The 17,183-nt window shown below is 39.6% G+C and overlaps 1 long non-coding RNA gene across 1 annotated transcript in view; it reads right to left on the bottom strand.

Annotated features, from left to right (window-relative positions):
- Nucleotides 1-15,640, bottom strand: part of LOC131896063 (uncharacterized) — a 32,978-nt gene extending 17,338 nt beyond the window's left edge. The window contains exon 1 of the long non-coding RNA XR_009375353.1: nucleotides 15,466-15,640. This is a non-coding gene — a long non-coding RNA (uncharacterized LOC131896063). The remainder of the gene's footprint in view (nucleotides 1-15,465) is intronic.
- Nucleotides 15,641-17,183: the final 1,543 nt, after the last annotated feature.

The following is a 17,183-nucleotide window of genomic DNA, read 5'->3' as shown; positions in this document are numbered from 1 at the left end:
TTAATTTCTTTCTTTATTTCTATCTTGATGCATTGGTGATTGATTCATTTGGGCATTTTTCAGTTTCCATGTGATTGTAGGCTTTCTGTAATTTTTGTTGTTGTTGAAATCTAACTTTAAGCCATGGTGGTCCAATAAAATACAGGAGGTTATTCTTGGTCTATTCCCGGGGTCCTGGTCCAATCGGTGCTGATGGATTCTGTGTCTCAGGGAGCAGCTCTTAGTCCAGTGGGCACTAGTGGGCTCTGTCTCAGGGAGCAGTTATTCCCAATCGGTGCAAGGTGGGCTTATGACTCCGGTGGTTGCTGGTGTTACAGGTGATGGTTTTCTTGTTGAAGGGGAAGGAGGAGAGGCAGTTCTGGTCCCTGGGGCTCCAATGGCTTGGAGGAGGGGCACGGAATGTGCCCTCAGGGCCTAGGGGCTAGGGACCTGTTCTGCCCAATCCAGAGATGGGGCTTTACCTGTTCTTAATCGGTGCAGGCTGGGCTTATAAATCCAGTTTTCACTAGTGTTTCAGGGGGCTCTTTTTTTTTTTTTTTGACTGGGGGCAGGGAGAGAGGCAGCTGCCCCGTCCCTGGGAATCCAATCCCTCATGTATTTCTTAGTGTTTTAGTACTGTGGCAAACACCTGAGAGAAAAAAAAAATAAAGGATGAAAACTTATTTTATCTTTTGGTTTAAAAGATTTCATCCCATAGGAGACTGGCTTCCTTGCTGTGAACAGCTGGTGGATTGGGGCCTCAGCACTCATAAAGTGAGTATTTAAGGGTATACTGTGTATACAAATCACAGGAGTACCTCGTATGATAACATGGACTTTGCAGCCGCTGTTTAGTTAACAATTTTAATATGGCTGAGAATTGCATTAATCTATGGTTATAAAGTTAAGTGCTTATGTGTCAGTACAATACTCTGTCCATTTAGCAGAACTATAGTAGCTCTTCTGTAGGGTCTGTGAACTTCATTTTGCAGAGGAAGGTGATAAATACGGAGACCCAAAGCTGGTCAGTGCACAGAGAGTAGAAGACTCTTCAGCATCTATCCCTAAATGGGACATCTATGACACACTTCTCCCCAAGACTCAAGTGTATTCTCAATTAGGGGCAGAAAGACTGTAACAGCTTGAGGTAGTGGACGTCTGCAGTGAAGCAGTGTTTTCCAGACATGACAGAAACTTTTCACATATGAATTTAAAGTGATTGTGACTACATGCAGAAGACATGCACAGAATCAAGCCAGACAAAAAACCAGCATGGATGATGGGGAAGGGGTTCATAAAATCTCACACTTAGTGAATTAGATATTGTCAATTGATGACTGATTAAGGAGTGATTCTTCAATATTCCCACTCCTGAGTCACTATCCCATGCTCCAGTAGATGGTCACACAATCATGCCCATATACGTGCCAAATGGACCCCAGGGAATTTAAACAAAACAAAGAGAAAGAGAACACATGAAGTTGGGGTGGGATAATGGAGGGAATGAGAGGAAGGGAAGAAGGATTTTTTTATTAAAATATATTAATTTTATGAGGTTCTCAATCCATAAGAAATAAAAATAATAAAAATGCTTTTTGAAACTAATATTAAGATGGGAGGATCACCCTGCATTGTAAAATACAGTGTATTCAACTCACAAGACTTTTTAGTGAATGAACAAAGTAAAAAGTGAACAAAGAAATAGTGGTCAGAATGATGTAGATGCTTTGAAGATAGAAGGAGGTGTCAGAAGCCAATTGATATCAGCCCCTTTCTGAAGCAGAGTGAAAACAAGGGTAGGTACCCCCCAATACCACACAGAGGAGTGCAGTCCTGCCAGGACACTGACGTGAGTCTACTAAGAGTCATCAGAACTTCTAACCTTAACACCTGACAAATAATATATTTCTGTTGCTGTAAGTTACCATATTCATAGAATATGAATTTTGGTACATTTTGGCACATTTTGGTAAAGACATATCTCAAATGGGAGCTTGTTCTGAAATCGACCATGTCCTCTATCCACTACACAAGAAGATGTTAGGCAAGCACTGGAAGGAGAAAGAATCTCTGAAAGTGCTGTGGGAATTGCCAGGCAGGTGACCAATCCATTGTTCTCTGCTCTGGGAAGCACTTAATCCTTTACAAACTTTTGTCTTAGGAAAGATGAATTAAGTTTCTGTTATTGGAGACCATGGTTGTTTTGATTAGTACACTCGTTTTTCCCTGCCAAGTAAAATATAAATGATAAACTGATTTTCAGTTTGACCAGTTTGTAGCATTGTGATATTTGGATTTACTGTCATTGCCACTGTCTTCTTACCAAAATGTCTCTCTTCATATGTAGGACAAAATCTGGATACTATGCGCTTACAATCTTTCTGTCACCTACTATGAGAAGACCCCTGAGTTTTGGGGAATAGAGACGCAATATAGATGTCACATTTAAGGATGGACACCCACAGTCTTGTATTCTTTGTTCATTGACCAGCTGTGGATCTCTGTATTAATCACCATCTTCTACAAAATGAAGTTCACAGGGCCTTGGGAATCACCTACTGTAGTTAATCTGACAAATGAACACAGTATTAAACTACCATGAAAAGTGTTTACGTTTATAACCATAGAGAAGTGCATCCACAGAACATTTAACATTAGTATGGGGTAACTAATTTGAATATGGGTACCTCTGCACAAATTTCAGATACTGACCTAGCAGAGTTGTGGCATTCCCCTCCTCTTAGTATATATGTGATCACGTCCATTAGTGATGTTTGATTTCTTTAAGCTGCTAATAGTAGGCATGTAATTAAAGAAGTCAAACTGAAAATCAGGCACAGTAACTCTTAAGTGTGGAAGAATTGACCTAGCACAGCTGCTGTCCCACTGAGCAGAGAGCACACAAGCCAAATGGTAAGTGACTCTGTTTTGAGGCAGTTAGTAAGGAAAAAGAAGTCATGCACTGGACACAGCCAGGTGGTGCTGCACACTGGACACAGCCAGGTGATGCTGTACACTGAACACAACAAGGTGATGACTCTTGAAACTGAAGTAGGCTAAGACTTCCTTCACAGTCTGAAAATTCTAGTGCTACATCCAGAGTCTGATGACCAAGCTTTTCATGAGCCCTCTCTGTCTATCAGCCTGGGAAGGCACAGCAAGTGGAGTTAAGATAGATGTAATGTCATAGCAAAAGCCAGAAGATTCAGCTCCCAGGCAGGAATCTGGAGTCCTCCTAATGTCCCCCAAAGGGTCATGCTTCAAAAACCACCATGGTTCTTTAAATAGTCTCTCCTCTTCCAAATGGACTGTGATCCAACTAGTACATGTTTGACTATAAACTGTTCTGGATCTGGATCTAGTTAAGAAAATCCCTTATGGTACATAGATAACCATACCTTCTTTACCATGCATTTAGTCACAGCTATTCCTCTGTAGTAGAGATAGGATTTTAGAGATTATTCATTTAAGAAGAATCTACTAGGTGTTTTTTTTTTTAAAGCCAGGGTGTTGCTACAAACAACGGAAGAATAACTTCCCTTCTAGAAGTATGTCTTAATCTGATATGAGGATGTTCATGAGTTGTGCGGTGCAATATTAATTTAAAAAAGGGTAAAGACAAATACTTTCATATTTTCTAATATTGCTCAACACAACTTCATGGTATCTTATGGTTATAGAAATCCCACACTCAATTTTTCTTCTCACTTTCCAATCTTCCCACTGTACTTTTCCTATATTCCATAGTCCGTGCAGACTTCAGCATCACAAATGCCAAGTGATTCTTTGTTCCTGGTAATTTGTTTCATTGGTAGTCCAAAAAGAAGGAACAGAAGGAGCAATCAGGAATTTGAAACTGCATTTTTCCTGACTCTTAGTTCAGCATTCTCCCATGACATCATGACTGGGGAAGCAAAAATTTACCCAGCTCATAATATGGTATGTGAACTTCAAAACACACTGGCATTTCTCCAAAGTCAGCTGTGCATAATTCAAATACATTGGCCTAGTGTTCCAAACCATCTGAGGACTTCACTTAACACACTCCTCAAATTTATTCTATGTTACATAAGAAACTTACATGGCCATACTTTTCAAATTAAACATTACGTTTTTCTACCCTTAACCCTCTGCATATGTCTTCTCTTAACTACACTGTCTTATCTACACCAGTTCAACTGAGTAAATTCTTAGTTTTTTTTTCCCTACCTTTCCAAACCTTGCCAGGCAGGGATTTTCTCTAGACGCACTTTTGAACTTCGTAGACACTACTGAAATGGCTCTTGTCACATTTCAGTTGCATTGTCACTGTCTTATCTCATCCATTAGAGGCAGAGATTCCAACACACAGCTGGGATCTTGCAACATTCAGCACATCGAAAGCTGGGCATCATAAATATCTGATCGATGGCTGAATGTAGGGAATTGAATTCGGGTCACTGAGAAAAGGGAGCAACAACGTCAAAGCAAAGTAATTACAAAACTTGGGCTATCTGAGGTGGCTAGTGGGGACAGAGAGGGCAGACTAAAAAGAGCCTTCAGGGGAGCCATTTAGGAAACTTGTACGGTTATCCTGGTCTAAGCAGATAAACACTCTTGGTCTAGTCAAACTGGGGCAGGAAGGAAACAAACACATTGGAAACCATTTCTACCCATGACATCGTGCAAGCAGGAGATAAGAAGCAGAGTTCCACATGGGAGGCTGAACATGGTAGCACTATAGACAAAATGTGCAGGCTATCAGCTTGCTAGAGACTGTTCTTCTTGTTCATATAAAGTCTGACCGTTTTTTGATAACTGCATATTTTCATTAATTTGCTGAAAGTGTTTGGGATTCTCCAAGCAGGGATATCCAAATATCTAATCTGTATTCCCAATAACTTCTCTGCTCTCTCTGGCTGCCTCAGAGCTATCCAAGACTGTAGAGAGAAAGCATAGTCAGCAAATCCCTAGCACCTCCAGAAACTCAACTGCTCAGGCACCCATTTGGACTGATTTTAAATGTGGTGGTTTAGCACAACATGTCTATCATGGAGAAGGTTCCTGAGATGTAGTGTGGGAGATAGCCTGCCTGAGATGCAGACCCCCACTGTGAATAACACCTCAAGAAAAAGAAAAACTTACAAAAGGAAAACTTCCTTTGGCTCATGGTTAGAGAGATCTCAGTCAATAGGAATTTGACTCCATTCTTTCTGGGTTGATGTCCCATTCAGGCAGGACATCATGATACAAGCCAAAGTAGTACAATATTATTCTTCTAGGGTGAATTAGGAGAAGGGAGGTACACTGAAAAGGGCTATGGATATGATATTCCCTTCAAGGACACACACTTCCCCTTGAGCTACTTTTTTTCAGATAGATCCCATCTCCTAAGGTTTCCAGCATCTCTCGAAATAACTGCCATCAGCTGGGACCATGCCTCATTCCGTGAACCTGTGGGAACATCTCATGTTGAAATCCAAATGGAAGTGAATATCCTTTGCCTTATGTGTGTAGTTGTGTGACTATGATGTAAGTGTTTTGTGTGTGCATGAGCATGTGGTGTGTATGTGTGCATGCTTGCAGAGACCAGAGGACGATGTTTGGTATCCTACTCTGTTCCTCTGCCTTATTCTTTTAAAATAAGGCTTCACACTGAACCTAGTGCAGGGATATCCAAATATCTAATTGGTATTCCCAAGAATTTCTAGTCTGTAAGCACCTGAAATGCTTTGGTTTCTACCTGCCCACAGTGCTGCTGTCTAGAGGATGGAGGTCAGATCCAGGTTTTTAGGTCAGTGATGAGAACTGCATTCAGATCCTTGTGCTTGTACAACAATGACTCTTAGCCACGGAGCCATCTCCCAAGTCCCATCCATGATTTTTTTTGGAAGTGAATAAATGAATAAGTAAAAGGAGAGGTATGTGCAACCAAAGCCTAATTCCTTTGCATTACTCATGGCATTTACAACATGCTCTGTAACTATTTGCCTTGTTTTCTGAGATTATACCATAGTTACATCATTCCCCCCCCTTCCCTTTCCTCCCTCCAAAGTCTCCCATGTACTCTTCCTTGCTTTCTTTCAAATTCATGGCCTATTTTTAAATTAATTGTTGTTATATACATATACGTATATGCACAAATATTCCTGAACACATAAATAGTCCCCAAAACAGTGTGTATAATGCTACTCATATGTACATTTTCAAGGCTGATCATTTTGTGTGGGATAGCCAGTTTGGTGTGTTCTACCTTTGGGTAAGATTACTTCTCCACTTTCAGCATTCCTTAGATGCCGTGGTTCTTTATGTAAAGTTGAAACCTCCTGAGCTATCCCCATCTACATTAGCATATCTATAGCTATCCTTGTTCAGCTCATGTTTAGGCAGTCATGCAGTAAGACTTTATGGGTATAACTTCTGAAAGATTAAGAGACATAATCAGTCTCACAGCAAACTTCCTGATCCTTACAATCTTTCTGGCCCCTTCTTCTGAAATGCTCCCTGAGCCTTAGATGTGTGAGGGCTTTGTAGATGTATTTATTAGGACTAGACACCAAAACTCTGCATTTTGACTGGTTGTGGTTTTCTGTAATAGTCTCTGTCTGTTACAAAAAGAAATTTCCTTGATAAGAGGTGAGAACTTGAGTGAACTGTGAGTGTAAGGACAAATATTTAAAATGTAGTTTGTGATTTTGCCTGTTTAGTAAGACAATTGTAAGTTATTCTCCAATACCTAAGCCTATACTAGCCATGGCTAGTTGACAGCTTTTCTTCTTGTTAAGGGGATCTTGGGTCTGACTAGAGAGGTATTGGTTTATAGATGTCATAGCTAGGGAGGATTCTTGGTTACTTTCCTCCTTTAGAAGTCAGCATGATACCTATGGTTCCATGAAAGTCAGTTCTCTGGAATGAGGCTCTCATGTCAGTTCCAGCTCAGGGGTCTTTGGGTCTGTATATGAAGTGCATGATGCCTTCAGAACAGAGACTTACCTTCTGCCTCTATGAGGCAACCAGTGGCAACAGCAATAAACTGTAATGTTTTGAGACTCTATTGGAAAATTCCCACCAACAGTTCGAAAGTGGGCTTCTTATTCCTTAAGTTGGGATTTGTTAGACCTTTGGCTTTTGAGGGGAGCATTGCCAGCCCAGATGAGAAAATTTCACTTCAACTGTGCATGTATATTTATACCCAGACTTATATGTTTTATAGTTTGCTGAGGGATAATTGAGAGGAGAATAACAGTATACAGGTATTCTGATCAGAGAAATGGGAAAGCAGGCAGCTCTAATTTGGGTCTAGAAGGGAGATAAATGCAGAAGAAGGAGAGGGTAAATGTGTCTGAAAAAGTCATAGGAATCTTGTTATTGATGATCTACAATATAATTTTAAAAATAACTTTTCCTAATGAGTAATAAGTACATGTAACATTGTACATCATGTTATCCTAGTGTCCTATACATTTCTCATTAAACAAGGACTCCTTTCTTACAACAGTCAACCAGCACTGAGCCTTTTGTTCAGAGCACTAACCAGTCCCTCTTCTCCTGCAGTGTTTATAAAACACTTCAGCATTTCTAGCCAGGCCTCTTGAAAATATTTATGCAATGAACAACTAATTTCTCAAGGTAGTTATGGTTATACATATTGGTCAGGGGATATCCTAAACCCCAAATAAAGTGCCTTATTTCAGTTATATGGTATGCCTTTCCAATCACAGCAGTCACCTTCTTACAGAGGTACATCAAGATAAATAGAGCAATATCCATATTTTACAGTCTATAAAATTCAAATCTTGCTTAAAAAAAGAGAGTTTACATGCATTTCATACACCAGCTACCAAGTTTATTTATCAACATATATTTATGCAATATGTGCATTGTAAACTTTGGACTTAAGTGTTAGGTTCTGGACAAATATTTATTACCAAGATTCAAGCAGGAGTGAGCACCTATCAAAATATTTTGTGACAGCAATTGTAGTTCATGGAGAAAGTGCCACAGAGTGCAAACCCTCCCCAAGTTTGAGAAGGTGTTATATCCTCGGGAGCCAAGCTTTCATTTCCTTCTTTTGAGTGATTTTCTGAGCTCTATCCAAGAGTTACATTCTCATTCTTTTAACTTTATATGCTGAACTTTGAGATGTACTTTAAAATAATGTCTAAATGTGAATTTTTCACTTATAAGGAGGTATACATACTTGATAATGCATGAAATTTACATTTTTGAAGGTTGTGTTCATTATAAAATAAACCAGAACCTTTGGTCAAGGCATAGGGAGAGAAATATAAAAACAAAAATTTAGGAATATGGTAGGTAAGGAGTTAGAGGCGTGGCCCAGTGGCTGAGATTGACTGCCCTTCCTGAAGAGAACTGGGGTTTAGTTCCCAGTATTCCTGTATAACAGTTCAGAGCTACCTGTAGCTCCAGGTCCGGGACACCTAATAACCATGTATACATTCCAATATTTAAAAATAAAATCATAAACAATACAGTAGATAAAAGAGTTGGATATTCTGAGATAGAGTTGTATGGTCGTGTTAAAATTATCCAACATTCCCCGTGAAAGTTGATCCAGTCTGAGATTTTGAGCATGAGGCTGGATGTTGGAACCATATTCAAGATCTAAGATAGAGAGTGAGCTACATGGCTGCAGAATAGGTTGACAATGGTACCTGCCCCATGTCAAAAAGAGCAGAAGAAAACCCAGTTCAAGAATTGAAGCGAGGGGAGGGGGGAAAAAAGAATTGAAGCAAGGAAGAAGAATCTAGCTACGAAGAATGTGTGTGGAGATTGGGCCTGCCGTAGCAGAGAGAGCAAGTTAGCCACTGTGAGGAATGAATGAGCTCCTGATGAATCAGTGTGCAGTCAGAGTCCATCTCAGTCTCCTCAGGACATATTGATGAAGAAAGCGTTGTCCAGGTAAAAAGCCCCAGTGCTATCCTTTATGATATCATCTCTATAAGACAGAGTTAGGGTTCTCCACATCTGCCTAACCACCCGAGGCACACTATAAAGAGAATGGGGGCTCCAGCCACTTGGTCACTAGATACTCACTTCTTAATGTACTCCCTGTGGACCATAAAAGCAGCTTAAGCATGGAAATAGCAATAGCCTATTCTCTTACATAACACCAGACAAGTACAAGTCCCAGGCATGACCACAATCAGACAATGGCAGCAGCCTCGTCGGCATAAGTGGAACTAGGACTCCAGGTAAGAAGCAGACATTGGACACGTTATACACCCATTCACCCGTTATAAACCCATTCACATTATTTTTGTTACTGTTCTGTTGTTTAATTTAGAAGAAATGTTATCAAGATAATCAGAGCAAAATATTAAAATAATGCAATCACAGCAATAAATGTAGATTAACCCCAGTCATTTGACAACTTAATAGACAGAGGTTTTGTTTTTGTTTTTTGTTTTTTTCCCAGAATATAGCTTCCATGAGCATCGTGTGTATTTTATCCATGAGCCTGAAATTCTACTCCTGGGCTCTTCACCATCTATTTTCTAGATCTTGTCAAGGGATGCTAATGCTATAACAGACAGCTTAAAACAGACCAGCCTGGAGGATCATGGGAAGTCAGATAAATGGATAGAAAGAGAAAGTGTGCATGTTGAGATCACCCAGTTTTTATGGTACTATTGTTAATATATTCAGGACTGCACGGAAGTGCTCCTCCTTTTCTACCGCCTGAAGAAGTGAGGTTATGGGAATATGATTTAGTCTCATGACTGTGTCATAGATTTGATTCATAAATCTGGGATTACTCTGGAAGCTCCCAGGCTTAGGCAAAGCTGAAGATATCTTGACACCAGTGGAGAAGGTAGCATGTCATGTAGCAGCAGGTGCTACCTGCTGAGCTTAAGGTATTCTGGTCCTTTGCAGATATGAAACAATTTGCACCTATATAGGAATTACAATTTTATTCTAATTTTAATGAATGTCTTATGATTATATACTATGTACACTTTATTATATACATAGATTCATTTTATTTAATTGTTATGATCATCAATGAAATATGACATATACATATTATTTTTAAATAAGAAAGCTGAGGCCTCAATAACTAATTTTTTTTAACTTATCACCAAACTAAAAATAAAGAAAGGGAGTTGTAGGTCAATTTGAAGCACGAAGAACTGAGTTCAGACCCCCAACCCTATGCAAAAGCCAGGCATACCTAATATGCCAGTTCTATTGGTGTGGAGACAGATATTCCAGGACTCGATAACTAACTAGTCTAGCCCACAGGGTGTATTCTGTGTTCAGCGAGACACTCTGTTTCGAAAAATAAGGTAGAGAGTCAAAGAGAGAGATACTGGAGTTGACTTCTGGCCTCCACATGGAAACAGACAGGTGGACATACCAGCACAACACACAGAAACACACACACACACACACACACACACACACACACACACACACACATGAACACACATACACACAGCATACACAGGGAAAGACAGACAGACAGATGGAAGGAAGGAAGAAAAAGAAAGGAAAGGAAAGAGCGAAGGACGAAATCATAGGTAGAAAGGAATCATAGGCCATATGAAAGTGAACATCAACCTACAAGAAAGTGCACACAGACCCTCTGTTTTAGTGATCCCTGAGGCATCTGTTATACTTGGTCCCAGTTCTCTGGGTAGAGAAATGAGGACAGTTGCAGTCTCTACAATTTTTCTTGGGTGTGTTCTGTGGCAAAAAAATTGCAATTTTACTTGTCATGGAGTATTAGACACTGGAAGGTGCTTACTGGATCTTTTTCTCTGAGTATTTTCTACTTTGAAAGAGACATATGAAGGCAGAAATGTGTAATCTAAATGAACAAATTATTAATGGCATACCTTTAGCAGGTAACTTCATGAAGGATTGTGACTGAGAGGAACTTCACTGAACAATGCTGTCATCTATTTTTCAACTTCAGTTTTAGCTTAAGTTACACTAAGCAAAGATACATCCAACAAAGAGATTCCACAAATACACATTCTTGGGAAGCTGCAGAATGCACAGTAAATCTGCCCAATCTAGTTATTATTATGGTATCCAATTCTACCATCTATTGGGCTTTCCTCAATTTTATATCTAAATGAAAATATACTGAAAGGGCTTCTGCATTTTAGACATTATCCACTCTACTTGCTATAAACAAGCTTGCTAAAAGTTATGGAAGTTAGTTCAAACACTTTCTCTTTGGCAGAGTAGAAGATAAAAAGAAAGCCAGGCATGGCAGTACATGACATTTATCACAGCACTCAGGATGCCCAGGCAGGAGAGTTGTACACATTTGAGTTCAGCCTGAACTATATAGAACAGTGAGAACTTGTCTCAAAAAAATAAAAAAAAAGTTAAAATCCAAAATGAAAATATAGTTGGCTGTGGAAACAGAGCGACTAAAAGAGGAGGCTGGAGTAAATTTAACGTTGACATGAAGGATGTTCTAGGTGCATGCCTGAGTCAGGTATTTCATGGGCAAGCACACAGAGAGCCAATGCTAAATGTCTCAAAATCCAAGTTAAAGCTCTGCTCCGCTATATCTTCCTTTCGGAGCCACTTTCTAAATATTTGCATCTATGTTTTTAGTTCTAGAGTTAAGAACAGCAATGACCAAAGGAAATATATAATACTTACTTTGTATCACTGTGATCCAATACCCTGACAATAACAACTTACAGACCGGTTTATCTTGGCTCACAGTTTGAGGATACATTCCATCATGCGGGGAAGGCATAGCGGCAGGAGACAGACAGATGGCCACATTCATGATCTTCTGAAAGTGATGAGTCTTCATGCTCAGCTAAGCTGCTTCTGCTATTCAGTCAAGACCCCAGACCATGGAACAGCACCCCTCACAATTAAGGTAGACCTGATCATTTCTGTTATGCCAACTTATATAATCCTTCCAGCATCCTCAAAGACTTGGCTGCTAGGTGATTTTGTACCCTTTAAAGCTGACAAAATTAAGCATCAGTAATGATTTGGGGAAAGTATTCTGTTTGGAGATCAGATTCTATCTGTGGAAGACATTTGCAGGATATAATGGTGTCACAGATATTGGTGGCAATTATTGAATGAAGAGGACTATGAAGAAGGCCTAGATGGTGACATAGCTGAGTGACTTTCACAAGATCTTAGTCTTGATGTGATGAACAGCTCCCTAACGTTGTAAGCTTGTGTATTCGAAAAGTGTACAGCTGACTCACCTCTCTCTCCTGGTGCGGGCATGCACAGATCTCAGGGTTCATAGAGAAACCAGAACAGACCAATAGAGTGTGCCTCTATCATCCAGAATTATGTGATAGTATCCTGATCCACTGTGCCAGGTGTGTATGTGTGTTCACATGTGTGTAAAGAACCTTACCATCGAAGTAATAAGCTTAAAACAACTTATGAATGATGATTAGAGATTTTGCTCACCTGGAAGATTCCTCATGTCCCCAATAAGAATTAATAATATAAGAGTTAATATGGCAAGACTGGATGAGGAAGCTATAACAGCTAGCACATTATATACACCGTGAGATAAGATCTGGACCAAATCTGCAACCTGCATCCACAAGGGGAAAAGGGGCAGGGATGCAGCTTAAAAATTAGCTCTGTTTGATTCAGAGGTCATGACATCTTGTCCACAGAGCAATCTGGACACTAACAGCTTCCTTGATATAGTGAGGAACATTTTGAACTTATATTTTTAAATTCCCTCAAAATGAAGAGCAGCATTGATGTATCTTTTGTTGTAGATTCTGATCTACTTTCTGGTGACAGGATCTATGGAGATGAGTCACCCAGAAGACTCTGAGGTTATATTTAGAGCTGACCTCTTAACCATTTCCCTTCATTACAAGCATGGCCATCAAGGAGTACCTGCCCTTCACAGCAGATAGATCTGCAGCCTTGCTTGTCTTCCAGTGAATACACAAGATTTATAAGTCTCAGGGTTTTTCTTCTTCTTTTTAATCTCCATCCAAATTCTAAGTGTTGACTCCAGCACAGAGTTCTCTCTTCAGAGGACGAGGATCTTAAGTTTAACAATGCACAGATGAATATACTAAGTAGAATATTCCACAACATAAAGACTAGCCAAGCTCCTATGTTGCTCAGAAATAAACTCTAAATTAAATTGCACCCTCCTCTTGTGCCCTAGTTCATCTTTCTTGCACTCAGGTCAGTGGAATAGAAAAAAAATCATACTTGATATAATAGCAAATAAAAATCAAAGATACTATCAAAGTCTTGAATATTCAGGAGACTCAGCCCTATAGTACCATGGCTTGGAAAATGTAGCTGGTTTGTTACATGGCATTCATGTATATGTTTATATTCCACCTCCATCAAAGCCTCAGGAACCAGCAGAAAGGTCAGTTAACATGCCTTTGAAAATGAGTAATGATAGCTAGTTAATTGGTCTTTTAAACTTCATACCAAAATATTAGAAGTGTGAAGAATGTAGAATGACATTTGTTATAAGGATAATTTCTGGAATTATATAAAACAAATTCATAACTTATCTTGGCTTTCAGAAAGCTCTCTACCTCAGAGTAAGTACTCAAGGGTTTGAATAGTTTGTTACCTATCTGTTGAATGCAATTAGGAATATACATCTCTTAGTGTTGTGCAAGATGGGAATCTGAGGTGCTGAGAAGATGCTCAGAGGGTAATGTGTTTATAATACAAGCAAGAAGACTTAAATTTGGATACTCAACACCCATGTCAAAAGTTGGGTATGGTGGCAATATGTACCTATAATCTTAGTGCCAGAGAGGCAAGTAGCCAAACTTGTAAACTTTAAATTCAGAGTACTAGTCCCCTTCTTAAAAATATAAGATGAAATGATTAAGGAAGATATCTGACATTGACTTTAGACCTCCATATACACCTGAACATATGTGTGTGTGTGTGTGTGCACACAGGAGTATGTAGACAAAAGACAAAGGAAATCACATACAGGCTGAGGAGAATGTTCATTTATCTCTATTTTCAAAGATTCTCTCTGTAATAGTCCCTTTGCCTCCTCTGTGCCTGTTGCCTCCATCACTTCCTGGTGAAGTCTTAGCAGCTCCCCTTTTGTTTTTTCCCATAGGGCCTCCTCTTCGTTCTCATAAACTCCTGTGATCAGTCATGTGGCACAAAGGAAAAAAAGAACCAAAGAACCACCATCATACTATGTATGTGCATAACAAAAAACAGTCTTCTCACATCCAACTCACATTCAACCCTTCCTTCTCTTGTTTCTTCCTTCTTTCTGTCCCTAACCTGATGAAACATGGAGTTTCTTACTATGTTCCCAACAGTTATATTGAACTCCTGGGCTCTAAGGATCCTCCTGAAACATCATCATCCCTATACTTGACTATATTTCTTCCTTATTCTTTAGAAAGATTTAAGTTCAAAGTGAGAAATAAAAGATGGGCCCTGTAGAGAATGTTTTGTTTGTTTGTCTGGTTGGTTGGTTGTTCTTTTTTTCTGTTTTGAATGTTGGGACCTTCCATAACTTTGTCATAGTTCTGTATTCCCCTCATCATAGTGGTTGGTTCTGGATAAAAATGATAACTTATCAACAAAGCAGTGAGAGCTAATTTTTTAATGAACTAGAAGAAGTTCCACCATGAAACTATAGTACATCTTTAGGACAATTGGCTTGATTCCAACTTTATTTCATTCTTATAAATAAACCTACAGCAATAGCAGACTCGGGCCTATCCCTGCTTGTTACTTGCTTAAACATCCAAACTTGGTGATTACTAGCCTGGCTTTCTATGTTACCTTTGACTGAGGACATACTTCCTTGCTTAGACATTTTCTTTCCTAGAATGAAGAGCCATGACGTGTTCATTGCTTTTGCTGCACTATTTGACAGGACTCCCTTCGACAAAGTGGATACACATCACTCCTTTCAATTCCCCATTAGATGCTGCCAATCAGCTACCGTTCTGGGGTACCAGTCTTTAGTTAAGAGCATAGTAGCTTCATGGATCTATATGGGGAAGACAGGTTATTTCAGCACAGAACTTGGCTTAGTCTTGCTTGTAGGGTCAGATCCATCACAGTTACCTTTACTTCTTCATAGTTCTGCTGCTGCTATTATGTCTACATAAAGCCCAAACTAGAACTTCCAAAACTGACTCAGTCCTAGCATAAAAAACAATAACCTGTGATAAGCCTCAACCCTCACCAGTTCTCCCAGCCTCCAAAGGGGAAATACCTTCAGAAAGTAGATGCCTAGAAACATTTAGGCAGAAAGTCTGCTATCTGCTTGGATATAGAGCTCAGAGATGTTTTTCCACTTCTTCAGTTGATCTGATTTACATAAAGCAGGCTGCTCTGAAACATTCATTCCTGCACAATGTGTTTTCCTCTAAATCTACCATTACTACAGTCAGAATACTTTTGCAATCTGTCTAGCTGTCACAGCCCAACAGCAGTGACAGCTTATGTGCTACTCAAACGCCAGGAGAACTCAGCACAGTGCCATACACCCACATAGGTGCTCACCGTAAGATGTAACTCTTGGCACTGTTTAATAAGATGATTCTCCAAGGGGAGAGCTGGTGTTTGCACTGTGCGAAGTCTTTCCAAAGTACACCACACCAAGTTCTAGCATGCCTTGTGGTCTTTGCAATCAGTCTTCATGTTGGAGTCACAGCTCAGCAACCAAGGGTAACTGACCTAGAAGACTGTCTTGAATGGAAGTTCTAGAATACATGGAAATAGTTCCCTTAGCATCTCAGAACAACAGTTCATAAACTTCTCTTCTGCACTATCAATATAAACAAGATTATTATTAGAGAAAATCATTAATTAGAAAGTAGAAAAATAGAAGGCCTATGAAAGTCAAGGTAAAAATTACCCTGGCAAAAAAGGATACTGAGAGAAAGATAACCTAGGCAGCTTTCTCCAGTTACCATGCCCTCTTAATCTTTTCTTCTTCTCTTAGTAGCTCTCTGTTCTCTTTAATTCTTTCCCCTCTCTCTCACTATTCACACCTCTGTCTGTCTTTCTCTTCTCTGTCTTGCTCTGCTCATGTTATCTCTTTCTTCTCTCACTTCCCTCTCTCCTCTCTTGTCTCTCTTCTTGCCCTCCTCCCTGCTTTCTAGTGCTCTGCTCACTGCTCTCTCTGTGTTTGAGTCTCTTCCACTCCCTGGGTGTCACACACATGTTTGAAGAACACGTGGAGGGTGTTTTGTCTGCTGATCAATTGATTTACTGTGTAAATGGAAGTTACATATTCTTCCTATTTTTTAATTTTTATTTTTCTATTTATTTTATTTTTTGTTATGAATGCTTTGCTCACATGTGAGTTTTGTGGATCATTTGTATAGCTGGTGACCACGGAAATCAGAAAAGAGTATCAAATCCCCTGGAACTGGAGTTATGGACAGTTGTGATCCACTATGGGGGTGGTAGGAGTTGAACCAGAGTTCTCTGACATAAAAAAGTGGTTCTAGAGCAATCTCTACAGCTTTTCTTTTTTTATTTAATAAATATTATTACACAGCTCCATGGTCAACACCACTTGGAGAGGAAGTAGCAGATCTATTCGTTCATTCACTGATTCAATTTATTTACTGAAGAAATTATTTTGTTCATATACAACCATGTCCACCCCTTTTCCTAGCTGCTTGGAAAACTGGAGGAAGAATATCACAAGTTCAAGGTTAGCTTAAGCTACATAAGGCAACCCTGTATGAAGGAACTGACAATAAACCACAGCAACAAGGAGAGAGCAAAATTATTTCGGATATTTACCAAAAGGAGGTACGAGTGTTGAACACAGCACCACGAATCCTGTCCCTAGGGAGATGACATGTGTCAGGGAGAAGAGACAGTAAACACATAATACATCACGGGGGGTGTTGAATAATAGGATAGACAGAGTGGAAGGGGGATGAGATCTTCACTAAAGCTGTGCAAGTCCTTTCAACTGAAGCAGTAACAGAGCAAAGAACAGAAAAAAAGAGAAATGGGACTGGACAAGAACTGGTTCTAAGGAGGCACCCACCAGCCACGACTGCTTTTATTACCTTCACTCTATTGATGAACAGAAGGCTTGTTTGCTCTTTTTCTTTCTTTCTTTTATGATTTTCTTTTCTCTTAAGAAATTCCGTGCCTCTTGAAATGTGAAATAGGTGAAGGAAAATACAGTTCGGGACCATTAATTGTGCTTTCTTATTGAGTATATAAATTTGATGTCAAACGGGCCTGGTGGAATG

Source organism: Peromyscus eremicus, chromosome 19, assembly GCF_949786415.1.
Source record: "Peromyscus eremicus chromosome 19, PerEre_H2_v1, whole genome shotgun sequence".
Taxonomy (NCBI): domain Eukaryota; kingdom Metazoa; phylum Chordata; class Mammalia; order Rodentia; family Cricetidae; genus Peromyscus; species Peromyscus eremicus.
This window is presented reverse-complemented; position numbering and strand designations above follow the sequence as displayed.